This window comes from Apus apus, chromosome W (genome assembly GCF_020740795.1).
Source record: "Apus apus isolate bApuApu2 chromosome W, bApuApu2.pri.cur, whole genome shotgun sequence".
NCBI lineage: Eukaryota > Metazoa > Chordata > Aves > Apodiformes > Apodidae > Apus > Apus apus.
This window is the reverse complement of record NC_067311.1, coordinates 4,584,103-4,603,020: the sequence shown is the minus strand read 5'-3', so window position 1 is coordinate 4,603,020 and position 18,918 is coordinate 4,584,103.

Here is an 18,918-nt window from a genome sequence, read left to right as displayed (position 1 = left end):
CGATGGCCATTGTTTTTCAGATATTATAGTAACATCAGCTCCAGTATCAATCATTCCAATAATAGTTATTTTATGAGGAGGCCCATGCGACGACTGGACACTACACTTCATGTTAGGCCTGAAGTCTGTAACAGCTTGTGTCCAAAAATCCTGGGTTTCACCTGTGGAGCCAAAACCTCCCATCCCTCTTTTCACTTGATCTGCATTTCACACCTGGGCTACAAATGGCACCAATTGAGTGATGCGGCTTTGGACAGGTGTCACAAGCTGATACCAGGGGGGCTACCAGCTGTCAGGATGCTTTTGTGACTTCCCCCCCCCCCCCAATTTGGAGGGGTTGTTGAATAAGACCGAGGGCTCACACGTAGCATTCGCCTCTCACAGAGGAACGGCTACTTTGGGACCGTATTTTAGAGTGATAGTTAGAATACACCCCCACCATGCCCACAAATTGCTACTGAGACCAATGTTTAGTTACAAATTAACTGGTTTATTAAGGGTTAACATAAACTGTGGGATGAGGTTTAGGGAAAATGTACAAATGGCAAATGGCTTACCAGGGATATATCAGGGAAGTAATGGGTCCTTTAGGGAGGGAATGCAAAAAGTACTGTGCCCTTAAGGAGTTCTCTCCAAGAGAGGGTTGTGGATCAAAGGAGAGGGAGGGAGGAGTTGAGCCCGGCAGGAATGTTAGAGAGTGTGTGTGTGCGTTTACCCTTCTGTAGCGTGTGGCTCCTGGGATGCGGCTTCTTTTCCAGCTGGCAGGGCTCGGTAGCAGGTCCGTAGAGGGCCGGCTTCCCAGTAACAGGGGCGACCCCCCCAGCAGCAGTAAGGCAAACGCCAATCCCGGGGCAGAGCGGCAGGCAGACCGGGCAGGCAGCTACGGCAGGATCTCTACATGAAAATTAGGATTCTCTTTAGCAATTTTCAGTATTTGTTGCCATTTCTCCTTATGCTAAACAGGCATCCTGTTAATTTCCCAGTTATTACTTTCCCAGAAAGTAATCCATTCCACACAGCCCTTAAAGACTGCAAAGGAATATGTGTAAATGTACACAGCGTCCTTGGAGGCTTTTTTTTTATAAAAACAATGTGAACAGCGTCCAATTCTCCCACCTGGGCGCTGCCCTTATCTTGGTTTATTATTTGTTCACCTGTGGAGGGTTTCACTGCAGCAGATTTAAACAACCAGGTTTTTCCTTCTCTCCAGGACAAAGCATCCGTAAACCAAGCATTAACCATTTCACTTTTATATTCCAGGGCCTCTTTAATAGGACTGGGAGCTTTCATTATTAAGTCTTTTTCATTTGTAGAGTCAATTTGTTCCTGAATTTTTAGTTGTTTGTCTGGGCCTTCTTCAAGTTGGAAAAGTCCTGAATAGTATTCAATCCGGCTATACCATTTCCTGATTGCGCCTTTTTGGGATATTCCTTCTGGAAGGACCTTTCCAGACAGTACTTGGTTAACTACCTTGAAAGGGCCTTGAAGGATTACCTTTTGTTTTTTAACAATCTTACTGACTTCTTTCAGTGCTGTACACACTGTTAACAATCCCTTCTCCAGAATGGAATATCGCTTTTCTGAATCCTTAAATGATTGAGAGTAGAAACCAATTGGTCGAGTACTCCCAGTAGGTCCCTGTTGCCAAAAGTGATATGATAAGGCACTGGCTGAGAACCCCCACTCTATTATTATTGGATCCTCTGCATGGAGAGGTCCCAGAGTCTGGTATGTCTGTGCCTCCAATAATAATAGTTCAAGGGCCTCATCATGAGACTGATCCCATTCCCAATGACAACTCTTTTTCAATAAATCAAAAAGAAGATTTGCTATGATGGATAAATCTGGGATATGCTTCCTCCAGTACTGGAGGGTTCCTAGTATTTCCTGCAGTTCCTTTTTATTAGAGGGTACCTTTATCTCTCTCAGGTGAGACAATGTATCAGAAGGAATATTCCAGGTTCCCCCTTTCCACCTTATTCCCAGAAATTTTGCCTCTTGGGAAGGTGGCTGCCATTTTTCTTCAGGGACTTCTATTTGCATGCCTGTTAAATGTTTAATCATAGCATCATAAACTGCCTTTACCTCCTCCTCACTCTGGCCCCCTATCAGCACATTGTACTGATAGACTTTAACTTTGGAATTATTTTTTATTTCTGGAATGTTTTCCAGCTCATACGCAAGCACGTGATGGACCAGTGTGGGTGAGTGTTTATATCCCTGGAATTAGACCTTGAGTTAGACCTTGAATTGGACTTCTTAGGCCATTTTTCTATTAGTGTTTTCAGGTGATGGTAAGTATAATTCTGAGTCAAAAGCTCAGATGGGATGCCCACACACCTGACTTCCTCCTTAAGCTTAGCACATGGCCCCATGTCACCTTGAGATGAAGCATCTTTCTTTTCAGGATGTTGGCCTTTACGTGTGCTGTTTGGCTTTCTGTTCCATTTACTTCTGTTCTCAATTGTCCAGTCACCCCAGGTTTCCTTTTGCTGCTGAGGAGGAGGAGGGTTCTGGGGTGGCATAGCAGCCACATCAGCATATGAGGGCTGAGTGACTTGCCTAACTGCAGGAGGTTTGTGAGAATTTTCAGGTTCAGGTGCACTATAAGTCCTGTAATCTATCAATTCTCTGGCCAAATCAGCCCAGGTGTATCTGCTATCTCCCTTTTGAATTTTATCTTTAATTTGGATGGCCACATTTTTAAGTGACTCAGGGAGTCCCCTGATTAAAGCATCCATTTTGTCTGGATTCACTCGAAGATTCATAGGACTATCACGGTTCTTCTTCCCCACAGCAGGTATGGACTGGTGGAGACAGAGTCCATACCATGGCAGCAATTTGTCCTGTAAAATCCGCATCAATAACCCCAGGCAACACAAACAACCCCTGTAAAGTGACACTGGACCGCCTTAACAATAAGGCACTCAATCCATGTCCCAAAGGCCCAAATGCCTCTAATGGTACCTTATGTACTTTATTGTCCTTTATGGTGACTGAGATGGCTGTGATGACATCCACTCTGGCGCTCCCCTTTATTCAGGCTCGTAGTTGATCGCATAGGCTTGGAAGGAACTGCGTGGATGTATTTGTGTCTGCGCGTGCATCCTTGGCGCGCTCCACTTCCCATTTCCCGGAGGTCCTCTAGGCGGAAGAGCTTGGCCCTGCTTGTAAAACTTAGATCGACATAGTTTAGCAAAATGCCCTACTTTCCTACACCGTGTACAAGGACCATTTGACACTAATTTACCATTGTCTCCAGCTGTAAATGGACGTTGCTTTTTAACGTGACCTGGTTGCCTACATTGAAAACAGTTTTTTGTTACTCTTACTGCAGCAGCAAACGTTTTTGCCAATTCTGATATTTGATGTGCTGTGGTACCAACTTTACTACAAGCTTCTATCATGTCTACCAGAATTGAATTCCGTAATGGTAACAGTATTTGTTTGCAGTCTGCATTAGCATTATCTTTAGCCAGCTGCAGCAACAAGGCCTCTTGAGCTGGAACATTGTTCACCTGCTTTTCAATTGCATCTCTGAGTCTGTCAATAAAGCTTACATAAGATTCATCCAGCCCCTGTTTTATAGAGGTCCATGGCTGTTGAGGGGTCCCTGTATCAGGGACACGTTGCATAGCCAAGAGAGCCAAATCTTTTCCTTGTTGTAAAATAGATGAAAGCAGGCGGGCTTGCAGTCGCGGGGTATTTAAAGGAGGATCACCCATCAACTGCGCTGGCCCGGCCCCAAAGCGTGGATCGTCTTGAAAACGATTCAAATTGGCCAGAGCTGTTTCATTCACTAGTCGGCGCCATTTCGCTTCAAATAAAAGTAACTGCGTTGGTGTGAAGCAAATCTGTGCTGTTACGACAGTCAAAGGGAGTTAGTTCATTAGAAACAATCATTCGTAATAATGATTGAGCATACGGCGAGGTAAATCCATGTTGCATAACCGTAGTTCTTAAATCACGTATAACACTCCAATGAAATGGATCCCAGTCATCTGGTTCCTCCCCATTACCACGAATAACAGGGCAAGCCAAGATATCACCGGCCGGTTTCACTTTCCCTGCCTCTTTAGCTTGCTCATACAATTTCTTCCAAAATTTGCCTGGGTCTGCGCCTTTAATTGCTACAGAAACAGGCTGTATAGTTAGCAAATTCTGAAGGGGAGGGGGGAGGGCCGACACGTCACTCCGTCATTCCCTCCAGGAGCTGAAATCACAGGCTGTATAATTAGGAAATTCTGAAGGGGAGGGGTGGAGGGCAAATATTTCACTCCCCCATTCTCTCCGGGGTCTGATAAATCTATTAAACACGAACTCACAGGTTCCTTTTTTGCCGCTTCCTGAAACTCTTCCTCTGATTCGGGGGGCAACGGGGGTAACGAGCACACTTCAGGAGGTGGAGGGGGTGGGAACGGCACGTCCATGCATGCAGGGACTGTGGGAGCCGATTTAGAAGTCACTTGCACTGGGGCAGACAATGCCGGTGCCGTGGCTGCAGCTGCCGTGGCTGCAGCTTCCCGATCTGCCTTAAGCTGTTTTAACGACTCCAGCACAAGCCGCCAAGTTGTTAACGACTTTGTGGCCATTTCATTCCCCTTTGTAGTTGTATCCCAAAGCGCACGCCCCGCCTCCTCCCATATCTCTATAAAAAAGGCTGTTTGTGCATCAGCCTGCACACCATTCTTCTTGCACCAGACAAGCAAAGTACGTAACGCATGCTCATATTTTATGCACCGCTTTTCCAGTATTCGTAGCAGAATGGTTAATATAGACCTCTCTTCTGCTGACATCTTCGCCCCCATATTTCTGTTCCCAGCTGCTCACCTTTTCTCCCCAAAGGTGTCTATTTCTTCTGTGTCCGGACTAGGCTCTTGATCCGCCTTTTTTTGCTTAGCTGGGCTCTGCTGACAGCTGCTCTCAGGTCTGCAGTCACCGATCCATTTCACGTTGGGGTCACCATTTGTCAACACACATCTGTATCTTGCAAACTCAAGTGGAAAAGGAAAATCTATAGATCATGGAAGGAGGGGCTGGTCACTTGGGAGGAATATAGGACTGTTGTCAGAGAATGTAGGGAGGCAACTAGGAAAGCTAAGGCCTCCTTGGAACTTAGCCTTTCAAGTCGGGTTAAGGATAATAGAAAGGGCTTTTTCAAATACATAGCCAACAAAACTAACACCAGAGGCAATATAGGCCCACTGTTGAATGAGGCGGGTGCCCTGGTGACAGAGGATATAAAGAAGGCAGAGGTGCTGAATGCCTTCTTTGCCTCTGTCTTTACTCCTGCAGGCTTTCCCCATGAGCCCCAGTTTCATATAGCCCCAGAAGAAGTCAAGATAAAGGAGGAGTTTGCCCAGGTAGATGAGGATTGGGTTAGGGATCAGTTGAGTAATCTGGACATCCATAAATCAATGGGTCCGGATGAAATGCATCCAAGGGTGCTGAGGGAGCTGGCGGAGGTCGTTGCTAGTCCACTCTCCATCATCTTCGGTAAATCATGGGTAACAGGAGAGGTGCCTGAGGACTAGAGGATAGCAAATGTCACTCCAGTCTACAAGAAGGGCAAGAAGGAGGACCCAGGTAACTATAGACCGGTCAGCCTCACCTCCATCCCTGGAAAGGTGATGGAACAACTTGTCCTTGGCACTGTCTCTAGGCATATCAAGGACATGGGGGTCATCAAGAGCAGTCAACATGGTTTTACCAAGGGTAAGTCATGTTTGACTAACCTCATAGCCTTCTATGAGGAAATTACTAGGTGGATAGATGATGGTAGAGCGGTAGATGTGGTCTATCTTGATTTCAGTAAAGCATTTGACACCGTCTCCCACAGCATCCTTGTAGATAAGTTGATCAAGTATGGGTTTGATGATCAGGCAGTGAGGTGGATCAAGAACTGGTTGAAAGGAAGAAGTCAGAGAGTTGTAGTCAATGGGGAAGAATCTAGTTGGAGGCCTGTGACTAGTGGAGTCCCTCAGGGGTCGGTACTGGGACCGGTGTTGTTCAACATCTTCATCAACGACCTGGATGAGGGTACAGAATGTACCCTCAGCAAGTTTGCTGATGACACTAAGCTGGGAGGAGTGGCTGACACACCAGAAGGCTGTGCTGCCATTCACAGAGACCTAGACAGGCTGGAGACCTGGCCAGGGAAAAACCTGATGAAGTTCAACAAGGGCAAGTGTAGAGTTTTGCATTTGGGGAAGAAAAACGCCATGTACCAGTACAGGTTGGGGGCTGACCTGCTGGAGAGCAGTGTAGGTGAAAGGGACCTGGGGGTCCTGGTAGACAGGAGGATGACCATGAGCCAGCAGTGTGCCCTTGTGGTTAAGAAGGCCAATGGCATCCTGGGGTGCATTAGAAAGGGTGTGGTTAGTCAGTCAAGAGAGGTTCTCCTCCCCCTCTGTTCTGCATTGGTGAGGCTGCATCTGGAGTATTGTGTCCAGTTCTGGGCCCCTCAGTTCAGGAAGGACAGGGAACTGCTGGAAAGAGTCCAGCGCAGAGCCACAAAGATGATTAAGGGAGTGGAACATCTCCCTTATGAGGAAAGGCTGAGAGAGCTGGGTCTCTTTAGTTTGGAGAAAAGGAGACTGAGGGGTGACCTCATCAATGTTTACAAATACGTAAAGGGTGAGTGTCAAGAAGATGGAGTTAAGCTTTTTTCAGTGATGACCAGTGATAGGACAAGGAGTAATGGATACAAATTGGAGCATAGGAGGTTTAAGGTGAATATCAGAATATTTTTTCTGTGAGAGTGACAGAGCACTGGAACAGGCTGCCCAGAGAGGTTGTGGAGTCTTCTTCACTGGAGACATTCAAAACCCGCCTGGATGCATTCCTGTGTGATGTACTCTAGGTGACCCTGCTCTGGCAGGGGGGTTGGACTAGATGATCTTTCGAGGTCCCTTCCAACCCCTAGGATTCTATGATTCTATGATCTCACATACCTTCTTTCCCTCAAACTTGTTTATCTTTAACCGTCAAGGGCACAGCTATAGTTTGTCAAGATCAAGGCTGCCTGCGGCCCATAGCTGATCACCCACACCTTAATTTGGCTTTTCCCCTAATAAACCGGTTAATTTGTAAATTTAAATGTTGGTGTCAGTAATAGTTTGTGAGCATGGTGAGGGCGGTATCTTAGTTTCCACTCTAAAATACAGTCCAGCAGTGGCTGTTCCTCTGTGAGAGATGACCACCACACACAACCCTCAGTCCCTTTTAAATCAAACCTCTCAGTAAGAGGGAGTCACATAAACATCCTGACTTCTAGCGGCCTGCTACTGACGTCAGACCGCGACACCAGTCCATGCTCTCTTTCAGGATTACTGGGTTGCTGGGGTTCCCCATTCGAGCCTGTTGCATGATCACAGAATCATTCTGGTTGGAAAATACCTTTAAGATCATCAGGTCCAACCACTAACCTAACTCTACCAAGTCCAGTGCATGACCATGTCTTTAAGCACCCCATCTACATGTATTTTAAACACCTCCAGGAATGATGATTCAACCACGACCCTGGGCAGCCTATTCCAGTGTTTAATTACCCTTTCAGTGAAGAAGTTTCTTCTAAAATCTAATCTAAACTTCCCCTGGCGCAACTTGAGATAATTTCTTCTTGTCCTGTTGCTTGTTACTAGGGAGAAGAGACCAACCCCCACCTTGCTACAACTTCCTTTCAGGTAGTTGTAGAGAGTTATAAGGTCCCCCTTCAGCTTCCTTTTCTCCAAACTAAACAATCCCAGTTCCCTCAGCTGCTCCTCATGTGACTTGTTCTCTAGGTCCTTCACCAGCTTCGTTGCCCTTCTCTGGACACACTCCAGCACCTCAATGTCCTTCTTGTAGTGAGGGGCCCAAAACTGAACACAGTATTCAAGGTGTGGCCTCACCAGTGCTGAGTACAGGGAGACAGACACTTCCCTACTCCTGCTGAGCAAACTATTTCCCATACAAGCCAGAATGCCATTGGCCTTCTTGGCCACCTGGGCATACTGCTGGCTCATATTCAGTTGGCTGTTGTTGATTAATGCCCCCAGGTCTTTTTCCTCCAGGCAGCTTTCCAGCCACTTTTCCCCAAGCCTGTAGCATTGCCTGGGATTGTTGTGACCCACGTGCAGGACCCTACACTTGGCCTTGTTAAATCTCATACAATTGGCCTCAGCCCATCAATCCATCCTGTCCAGGTATCTCTATAGAGCCTTTCTACCCTCAGGCAGATCAACACTCCAGCCCAACTTAGTGTCATCTGCAAATTTACCGAGGGTGCACTTTATCCCCTTGTCCAGATCATTGATGAAGATATTAAAGAGAACTAGCCCCAACACTGAGCCCTGGGGAACACTGCTTGTGACCGGCCACCAACTGGATTTAACTCCATTCACAACTCTTTAGGCCTGGCCATCCAGCTAGTTTTTTACCCAGCAAAGAGTACACCAATCTAGGCCATATGTAGCCAGTTTCTCCAGGAGAATGCTGTGGGAAACAGTGTTGAAGGCTTTACTAAGGTCCCACTTACTCCATGTAGCTTCAGTTGCGTTACACGTAGAGGGGATGTTTCCTTTGAACATCCAGTGTAGCACAGGCAATCGCAGTACCAAGAAGAGATATGCTTCTGTACCAACAACTTCTGAAGCAGCTCAAACCCCTTCATATGCTGCTAGTATCTCTTTTTCTGTTGAGGTGTAGTGGGCTTCTGATCCTCAATACCCCCAACTCCAAAACCCTAGAGTTGAACCTTGGATTTTTCCTGGTATTTTCTGCCAGGGCCCAAGGTGAGGTAGAGTCAAAGGCTCTGTAGGCAAAATATGAAAACATATGGCTGTGTGCATTTCTTAGAGCTCAGTAAGGGCAAATCTGGGACCTTCTGTCACATCATTGCAATAGTTTGAATTATAGGCACTACAATGGCATTTTTCCACCATCTTCTGATGTGGAGAGAGAGGTGACAGGATTTTACAAGTTCCTACATGAGAAAAAAGAGGACAGAGGTGACAGCAAAACAAACAAATAAATAATTTGGGAAGTCTGAGTGACCTAGAAGGTGTCAGTGAAAATAAAGAAAAAGAGAATGAAGATGGTCTTAAGGAAAATGTCAAGACTCTCCTTTTTAAATGTCCAATTTTAGAAAGCATTATCATATACTGCAAAAAGATTTTAAATTAGATGCTCCAGTGGAAAACCTAAGTGGAAATTTCTTTCTACTGCCAGCTTATTTTAGTTTTTTCATTACCTTGTGGTTCACTTACAAACTTCAATCTTAGCTGTGGGTCTAGGGTAGAATAAGATGGGAGTTGGTATTATTGGATCATTTATCTACTATGCAGTTGATGACTCCAGTGTAGGCATGGAAAATACTACCACTGCATTGTGTTTTCATTAATAGAGTGATCATTAGGCTGTCCTAGATACTGTACAGACTCAGTTCCAAACTGTGGACCACAATTTGGACATCATGTTTTGAATGTGGATGATTCAGTGAAGAAGAAAGGGGCAACTATTGAAATTCTTTATTTCATGTCTGCATAAAATAAAGGGTACCAAAGGGGCAGAGGCATCCCTCTTTAATGGTTGCATGTCCTCTGAAAACAGCATTATTTTTTCCATGAGTGTATGCATGCTTTGATTTTGTTTATTCTATTCCTACGCTAGAGGAGAGGCTGGTTTGGCATCTGAAATTTTTGTTTTTACAGGAACATTATTTTGCAACTTGATTGTTCACAAAAGAAAGCTGGATTCTTGTTGCCAGATTTTGTCGCCATCCTTTGGCTCCCATTTGTCTCCCTTGCCTGCAGCAGAATGCCACCTCTCCCTCTAAAACAACAGAAATAGATGAAACTAAACTTCACAAGCCAACTGTCTGACATTCCCATCACAGCAATTTATGCTGTGGAGTTGACATCCAAACAACCAGACAAGCAGTTCTTATTGACATCTGCTCCTGTCCCAGAGCAGTTTATCCCTTCAATTAGCACATCCTCAGTTGTTTTAGCACAGACATCACACCTGAAATACCACCTGCTCCAGGATTGCCTTCCTCTTGGACAGCAGGTCTCTGCTTCTCCCAAGCACACCTATTCAAAAACACTTTTGGGGTGTATTTCTTCCCCTCCCTGCCCAGATAAGTACTGCCTTCCCAGGTGCCTCTAACTGCTGAGGATTATGAGAATTATGCTAGCAATGCATACATCAGCACCATGCTATGCCTGTGTTACAATCCACTTGGGAACCACCTACAATAGGAAATTATTCTCTTTCTAGACTCCCCTTACAGCCAAGGCAGAGTGGTAAGGCTCCTGAAGACAATCCCTAAATGTGAAGAGTCTTGCAGAAGACTGGCTGCGTGAGAAAGGTCACGTAGACATGATACAGCTGGTTAATTGTAAGAGCTGAGAAAAGGGAGTTTTGCAAGAAACTAGGACAGCATGTCCTTGAGCACAAAAACTGCTATACAATAACAAGAGATGGTAGAGGGAACTTGGACATGAGATTGAGAAAGCTAGCCTGGGAACACTAACTACAATAATGTAATCAAAGGCGTGGTTAACATTAACAGTTAGCCAATGGTGAGCTTAGCTTTGCACTATGTATGAGCTTCATTATTGAGAGCATAAATACTGCCTGATTGGAGTCAATAAACGAGACTTGCTGATCACTCATCATGGTCGTTTGCATTTCTCCCATCGTCTCCCACAAATGGTGACCCCGACATGATAATCGTCAGGAGAACGACCACGGCGGAGCGATGAGGTGGTTCGGGTCCTGAAGCAGCAGGGACGGCGAAATAAGCACCGAGAAGGAGGGGGTGCCGCGCCCTGGGTGACCGCAAAGGCGAGCCCGGCCGATACGTGCTGCCGAGACCTTGTAAGGCTGCAACAGCGCTGATGATTTAATCATGGAAAGGCAAGCAGCATATGATTTATTTTTTTGCTTTTTAGAAAAGCGTGGGATTAAGGGTATAGATGTTAAGAAGGAACTCCCTGGGTTGTTAGCTTATGGGTATGATAAGGGGCTCTTTTTGAACCCCCACACAGTACACGAGTTACAGGAATGGCGTAAATTTGGGGATAAGCTATGGGAGGCTACTTTAGAGGATGATAAGACTGCTAAAAAATTAGGCAAGTTATGGAAAGTTGTTCACAATGAGCTTTTGCAACATCAGGCTGAAAAGAAGACAGCGCAACAGGCTAATGTGGCACAAAGTAAAAATAGAGACCATAGCGGCTGGTCTGAGTGTCCGTTACCCCCAGCAACAGCCACGGTTACGCTGCCACCGCCAGCCCCTGCGTCTTCCCCGCCTGCCGACTCGGTGAGGCCAACTGCTCCCCCAGAGCCATGGCCAGGGGGCCCCCAGCTCCGCGGTGGCAATGAGCCGATCCCTGGGGCGGAGAGCCATCTAGCGGAGGCCATTGCGAAGGAGCGCAGGGAGGCTTGGGCTGCACTGGCAAAAGATTGCATGGAAGCAGGGGACAGTGGGGCATTAGGGGCTGTGCAAGACGTAGCCTGCCCAGTGGTGTATACGCCGCTGGCTGAGGGAGGATTACAAGCCGCTATTACACCTCTGGATTGGAAACTTTTATCTCAATTACGAGCCACTGTTAGTCAGTTTGGTGTTAAAAGTGAACCAGTAAAGCAAATGCTAGATTATATTTGGGGAACTCAGCTGTTGTTGCCGGGTGACTGCAGAGCATTGGCTAAGCTGATTTTTTCACAACATCAACAACTCCTTTTTAGTGCCCATTGGCAGGCATTATGCCAGCAATGCACCCAAGTGCAACGGCCACCGGGAGACCCCTTACAAGGCGTCACCTTAGCCGAGCTGATGGGTTTAGGTGCATTTGTGCGGACTGAGGCACAAGCGTTACTTGGCCCTGATAAGTGTAGGGAAGCTATGAGGCTAGCCCGGGAGGCCATGGATCTAGTGAAGGAGCCAGGGGGAATTCCATCCTACATGGGAATCAAACAAGGAAAAGACGAGGCTTTTGGCAGTTTTATAGATAAAGTTGCTAGTGCCATTGAACGAGCTGGGGTCCCTGACTATATGAAAGGTACAATGTTAAAGCAGTGTGCGACCCAAAACAGTAATGCAGCAACAAAAAATATATTGAGCACCTTAGGGTGGGAGTGGACCATTGAACAAGCCCTTGAGCGCCTTTCCAGTGTACCCACAGGTCCCCAAGCCATGCTAGTAGAGGCAATCAAAGAGCTAGGGGCAGGATTACACAAACAAGCTGAGGCAGCGCAGACTCAGGTGTTAGCTGCTCTTGCACCCTTACAAGCCTCTGCGATCACTGGTGTAAAGGCTCCATCTAGCGGCCGAATAAGGTGTTATCGCTGTGGAGGAATGGGTCACATACGCCGGGATTGTCAAGCCACCAGCCTGTGGTGTCAGAAGTGCCGCGTCGATTCCCACAACACGGGCGCTTGCCGACGCCGTCCGGGAAACTACAAGGGCAGCGCGAACACAGCCAACAGCAGCCGCGCTCAGACACAAATAGCTGCTGCCCAGCAACAAGCACCGGTACCCTCCTACGGCCCGCCACCGCCGGAAGCCTCGGCCTGGACCTGGCAGCTGCAGTAACCGTCTCACTGATGACCACTAGACCCGAGAAAGTGCCAACAGGGATACAAGGACCTATCATAATCCAAGGACAAGCTATGGGTGCTTTGCTTTTAGGGCGTTCTTCAGCATCAATGATGGGACTGTTTGTATTGCCAGGAGTAATTGATGCTGATTATACTGGAGAAATACAAATGATGGTATACACCCCTTTTCCACCGTTACGGATACAACAGGGCCAAAGGGTGGCTCAGCTAATTCCACTTCCACAAATAACAAAACCTCTAGCGCCACCACAAGCATCAGAGAGGGGAGCGCAAGGACACGGCTGTGAAGAATTTGAAGGAATGTGCTGTATGAACCTCTCTGATCACTCGGTGTCAATCCATGCCCAGTTGTCAAAACTCCAACAGCTTACCAACCGTTTACAACAAGACACAGGTCTAGGCCTTGACGGCTGGCTCAAAGGACTAGGTTTAGGCCCTTGGCTAAGAGGAATCATACAATATGCCTTAATTACTGTTGGAATAATTTTGTTAGCCTTGTTAATATTACCATGTATACTAAGCTGCTTACAGAAAATGATTAATCGCATGTTAAGTCAAGCCTTTCAGGCTAATCTAATACTCCAAAAAGAAAACAGGGGAAATGTGGAGAGTCTTGCAGAAGACTGGCTGCGTGAGAAAGGTCACGTAGACATGATACAGCTGGTTAATTGTAAGAGCTGAGAAAAGGGAGTTTTGCAAGAAACTAGGACAGCATGTCCTTGAGCACAAAAACTGCTATACAATAACAAGAGATGGTAGAGGGAACTTGGACATGAGATTGAGAAAGCTAGCCTGGGAACACTAACTACAATAATGTAATCAAAGGCGTGGTTAACATTAACAGTTAGCCAATGGTGAGCTTAGCTTTGCACTATGTATGAGCTTCATTATTGAGAGCATAAATACTGCCTGATTGGAGTCAATAAACGAGACTTGCTGATCCCTCATCATGGTCGTTTGCATTTCTCCCGTCGTCTCCCACACCTAAACACTTTCATAGAGGATCCTATCTCCCTCCACTGACTACTGAGTACCTACAGGACATAGCCTCCTAAATTAAGTGTTTAAAGTTAGGTTATTTAAGTGATGTCCATAGGTTGCACAAACAGCATGAAACTGAGATCATCTCAAATTACTTCTTGTTTCTTATGGGCCATAGACTTTCACATGAACCCCTACACAGATCTAAATAACATGATAAAATATGGCTTTACTTGCCAGATGGAGCAGAGTGGGAAAAAGAGAAAGCCTTGACACTATACAAGTACTGTTCAGCAACAACCAAAACATTGTTGTGTTGTTTTTTTGGGTGTCTTGCAGAAGACATTCTATTTGAGAAGTACGTGATTATGAACAGGCCATTTCAGCTTCATAAGGCCACGTACTTAGAGCTTGAGGACCCAATATGTTATTAATATATAATTCAACTTATAACAATTTTGATAAAGGTAAACTCTATGTAGATCAAGGGGTGGAATGTAGTGATCTTGACTGAGAGACCATTTTACCTGGAAGAGTCAGTGATTAACATAACAGTTAACCTGAGTAGGCCCAGGTCTGTGCTGTGCTGCACATACAGCTTGGCCTTCAGGCCTGTTTTGTGTTGCACAATTTCTTTGGCCACAGTATAAACTCAGTCATGTCAGCATAACAGATGAGCCTGCAGGCAGCTCCCACTTGGTACTGGCAATTAAGCCACCTATGTGGCCTTGCCTTTATCTTAAAATGCAGCAAAACTTTCTCATGAGAACATCCTTTATGATTAGCATTGCTTTCACATAAGAAAAATATAAAATAGCTCGAATAACCAAAAAGGAGGAATGTCTCTACACGGACGAGATCTCCAGAGTGATCTGCCCAACATACCATGGGAAAATCAATGCAGGGGCCATCCAATGCTGCATGAACACAGAGTTCCTAGCATTTGAAGGGACATAAGGTTTATTCACTGTCTGTATTCCTCTTTTTGTTCTGTATTATTAAAAGCCATTTGTTGTCAGGCCTTTCTTATTGAGATCCAGAAAGAACCCTGTACCATCTCTATCTCACTCTCATCCTCACTCCTTGGTGCAGAACACTATTTTACCCACAAATCCAAAACACAGCACCATATGGGCTGCTATGAAGAAAGTTAGCTCCATTCCAAACAGACACAGTACAGTTGTACCTAAAGGCAAAATGGTCTTCCTGTATATATTGGCTAATTCTTTTTTTTTTTTTTCTGGTTCACAAAAATTCAATATTCTGGTGAAAAATAGTCCTGAATTCCTTCAATCACACACCTGATATCCTTTCAGAAAAACAAATTATCACAGGAAGAGCACTGAATTTTCTGATGGCCATTGATCTGCTATTTGTAGTTAATATCATCCCTGTTCTGAGGCTGAAATGACACAAATGATCATGTATAAAATCAGATAGGTTTCATAGCAAAGTATCATTTTTTGCTCATGGAGAGCATGATGCTGTCTCAGAAAATTACTCATTTCAAAATGTGCCAAGAATGAGGTTTTTATGTATTTGTTGACATTGAAGACAATACATATGATCTCAAAAAGCATAGCATGCAAGCAAAATTATTCAAAATTGCCTAAGTACGTTGTTCAAGAAATAACTAATGAAATGTGTCAACAATTCAGATTTAGTTGAAGACTGGATAATAAGCAACAGAAAGTGGGGGGAAAATGAACTAATTTTATAAAGGTACTTACACAATAGGACCTTCAAAATAATTTTCTTCAGTGTACAGAAATCAATGATAAAACAAAGATAGATAATAGGTGATAAACTGGCTGACTTATAAATCTCTAGAGCTGTTTTTGCCAGTCATGAAGGTTTCGATTTTGAAGAAATTACTGCAAAGAGTGAAAGCTTTTCTAAAGATTTTAGATAAGACATCCATTAACTTTGACTACATTTTTACTCTCTCCTGCAAATTATTACCTAAATTTGTTGTTTAGTAAACATTGCATTGGTGACTTTTGCAGTCCCTATGTGGTGAAGCTGCAAGTCATCAATAAATCAAGTGAAAAGATTAAGAATGTTAAAAAAACTTCTAGAGACATGACAAGGTATGCTGGTTTTCTCTGGGATAGAGTTAATTTTCTTCATAGTAGTTAGTATGGGACTATGCTTTGGATTTGTGCTGAAAACAATGTTCATAGCACAGGGATGTTTTAGTTATTGCTGAGCAGTGCTTAGACAGAGTCAAGGCCTTTCCCACTTCTCACCCCGCCAGCAAGTAGGCTGGGGGTGCACAAGAAGTCAGGAGGGGACACAGCTGGGACATCTGACCCAAAGTGACCAAAGGGATATTCCATACCATATGACATCATGCTCAGCATATATATCTGGCAGAAGAAGAATGAAGGAGACAACATTCGGAGTGATGGCATTTGTCTTCTTTGTGTTCGTTGCAGTCAGCGCAGCGACCAGCAGCAGCAGCAACAACGACAATTGAGGTAAGCCCAGGGGCTCAGCATGAGATCCTGCTCTATAGGAGGGTTCTTCTCTAGTGGGCTTGCTAAAGGTTCAACGGCATTAATTTCAATAAGGTCAAAGGTCGAGTCCTGCACTTTGGCCACAACAACCCCCAGCAGCACTACAGGCTTGGGGAGGAGTGGCTGGAGAGCTGACCAGCAGACAGGGACTCAGGGGTGTTGATTGACAGCTGGATTAGGGGCAAGGACAGCAAGGCTGATATTGCTGTGGGAACCTGCTAGAGACCTCCCAATCAGGGCAGTGAGGTGGATGAACTGTTCTGTAAATACCTGGGTGAAATCTCGTGGTTGTTTGCCCTTGTTCTTGTGGGGGACTTCAACTTCCCTGATGTCTGCTGGAAATACAATACAGCAGAGAGGGAATAGTCCTGGAGGTTCCTGGAATGTGTGTCCTGGTTTGAGCCAGGATGAAGCCACTTTTTCCTTTTACTGATTTTTTTTTTCCTTCAGTAAGCTCTCTTAACTAGCAACAAGTGTTCCAACTAGGACTGATAACACTGGAATGTTTATGTTATTGCCAGGATGCCAAGGTTGCATCTTTGCCCTTCCGGCTTAGGCACTGCCGGGAGATCTATGACCCCCCGCAGGAGGCTGAATTAGACAGACAGCAAAATTGGCCAGAGATATTCCATTCCATATATCTACATAAGCTCAGAGGAAGGTCAGAGATCACGGAAGACAATTTCCTTCCTGCTTCTTCTTCCCTTCTCTTCCATCCATAGCCGGCGTCCAGGGAGGACTCCATCTATCCATCACCATCAACCCCTAGGCTCGTGCATCCCTCGACCCTCATAACTCTACCCTAAGCCCCTATCTGCGCTGCCGCTCCCTCCGGCAATGGTCCAGGACTGTTCACAGCTAAGGAGAGTGCTGTGGGAATTGCTGGGGGTGGGGGGAGGCGAGAGGCTTTTGCTCATATCTGAACATATTTGTATATAATTGTACATATTTTCTTTTATCATTGGTGTTTAATTAAAGCTGTGTAGTTTAGTTTTCAATCCAGCCAAGTCTCTCTCTTTTTCTCTCTCTCCTTCCCTACCTGGGTGGGAGGGGGAGGGGATCGGGAGCATTGTTGTCTCTGGTTTAATTGCCGATCCTGAGTCAAACTGTGACAATGTGTCGAAGATAACTTCCTAACACAGCTGGTGAGTGAACCAACCAGGCAAGGTGCCCTGCTAGACCTGCTCTTTGTGAAAAGGGAAGGGCTGGTAGGAGATGTGACGGTTGGAAGCTGTCTTGGGCACAGCGCCCACGAATTGCTAAAGTTCTCTATTCTTAGAGATGCCAGGAGGGGGGGCCACCCTAGACTTCCGAAGGGCAAACTTTACCTTGTTCAACACCCTGATTGCCAGAATCCCTTGGGAATCTGCTCTGAAGGAGTATAGGAGTCCAGGAAGGCTGGATGCTCCTCAAGGAGGAAGTCTTGAAGGTGCAGGAGCAGGCCATCCCCATGTGCTGTAAGGCAAGCAGGTGGCATAGAAGACCAGCCTGGCTGAACAGGGAGCTTTGGCTGGCGCTCAGGAGGAAAAAGAGAATCTATGGCCTTTGGAGGAAGGGGCAGGACACTCATGAGGACTACAAAAATGCTGTGAGGCTGTGGAGGGAGGGAATTAGAAGGTCCAAAGCTCGGCTAGAAAATAATCTGGCCTCCATGGTAAAGGATAACAAGAAAAGCTTTTATAAATATATTTACAGCAAAAGAAAGACCAGGGAGACCCTCCATCCCCTATTAGATGCAGGAGGAAACATAGTGATAAATGACGAGGATAAGGCTGAGGTGCTTAATGACTTTTTTGCCTCAGTCTTTAGTAGCAGGACCAGTTATGTTGAGGGAATCAAACTCCCTAAGCTAGGCAACAGGGACCAAGAGCAGAGCGATCCCCCCACAATTCAGGAGGAGATGGTCAGTGACCATGTAGATGTGCACAAATCTATGGGGTCGGATGGGATCCACCCAAGAGTGCTGAAAGAGCTGGCAGGGGTGCTCACTAAGCCACTTCCTATAATTTGCCAGCAGTCCTGGCTGACTGGAGAGGTACCAGCAGATTGGAAATCAGCCAATGTTACCCCCCATGTACAAGAAGGGACGGAAGGATGATCCGGGAAATTACAGGCCTGTTAGTCTGACTTCAGTCCCAGGGAAGCTGATGGAGCAGATCATCCTGAGTACCATCACATGGTACATGCAGAACAACCAGGCGATCAAGTCCAGTCAGCATGGGTTCATGAAGGGCAGGTCCTGTTTGACTAACCTGATCTCCTTCTACAACAGGGTGACACACTTATTGGATGAGGGAAGGGCTGCGGATGTTGTCTACCTTGATTTAGCAAGGCCTTTGACAAGGTTTCCTCACAGCATTCTCCTAGAGAAGCTGGCTGCTCGTGGCTTGGATGTGCACACACTTCACTGGATAAAAAAATGGTTGAATGGCCAGGTCCAAAGAGTTGTGTTCAATGGAGTTAAATCCAGTTGGCAGCTGGTCATGAGTGGTGTTCCCCAGGGCTCAGTGCTGGGGCCACTCTTGTTTAACATCTTTACTGATGACTTGGATGAAGGGATAGAGGGCACCTTCAGTACGTTTGCAGATGACACTAAGTTGGGTGGAAGTGTCAATCTGCTTAAGGGCAGGGTGGCTCTGCAGAGGGATCTAGACAGGCTTGACCATTGGGCCAAGGTGAATAGCGTGAGTTTCAATAAGGCCAAATGTCGAGTCCTGCACTTTGGCCACAACAACCCCCGGCAGCACTACAGGCTTGGGGAGGAGTGGCTGGAGAGCTGCCCAGCGGAGAGGGACTCAGGGGTGTTGATTGA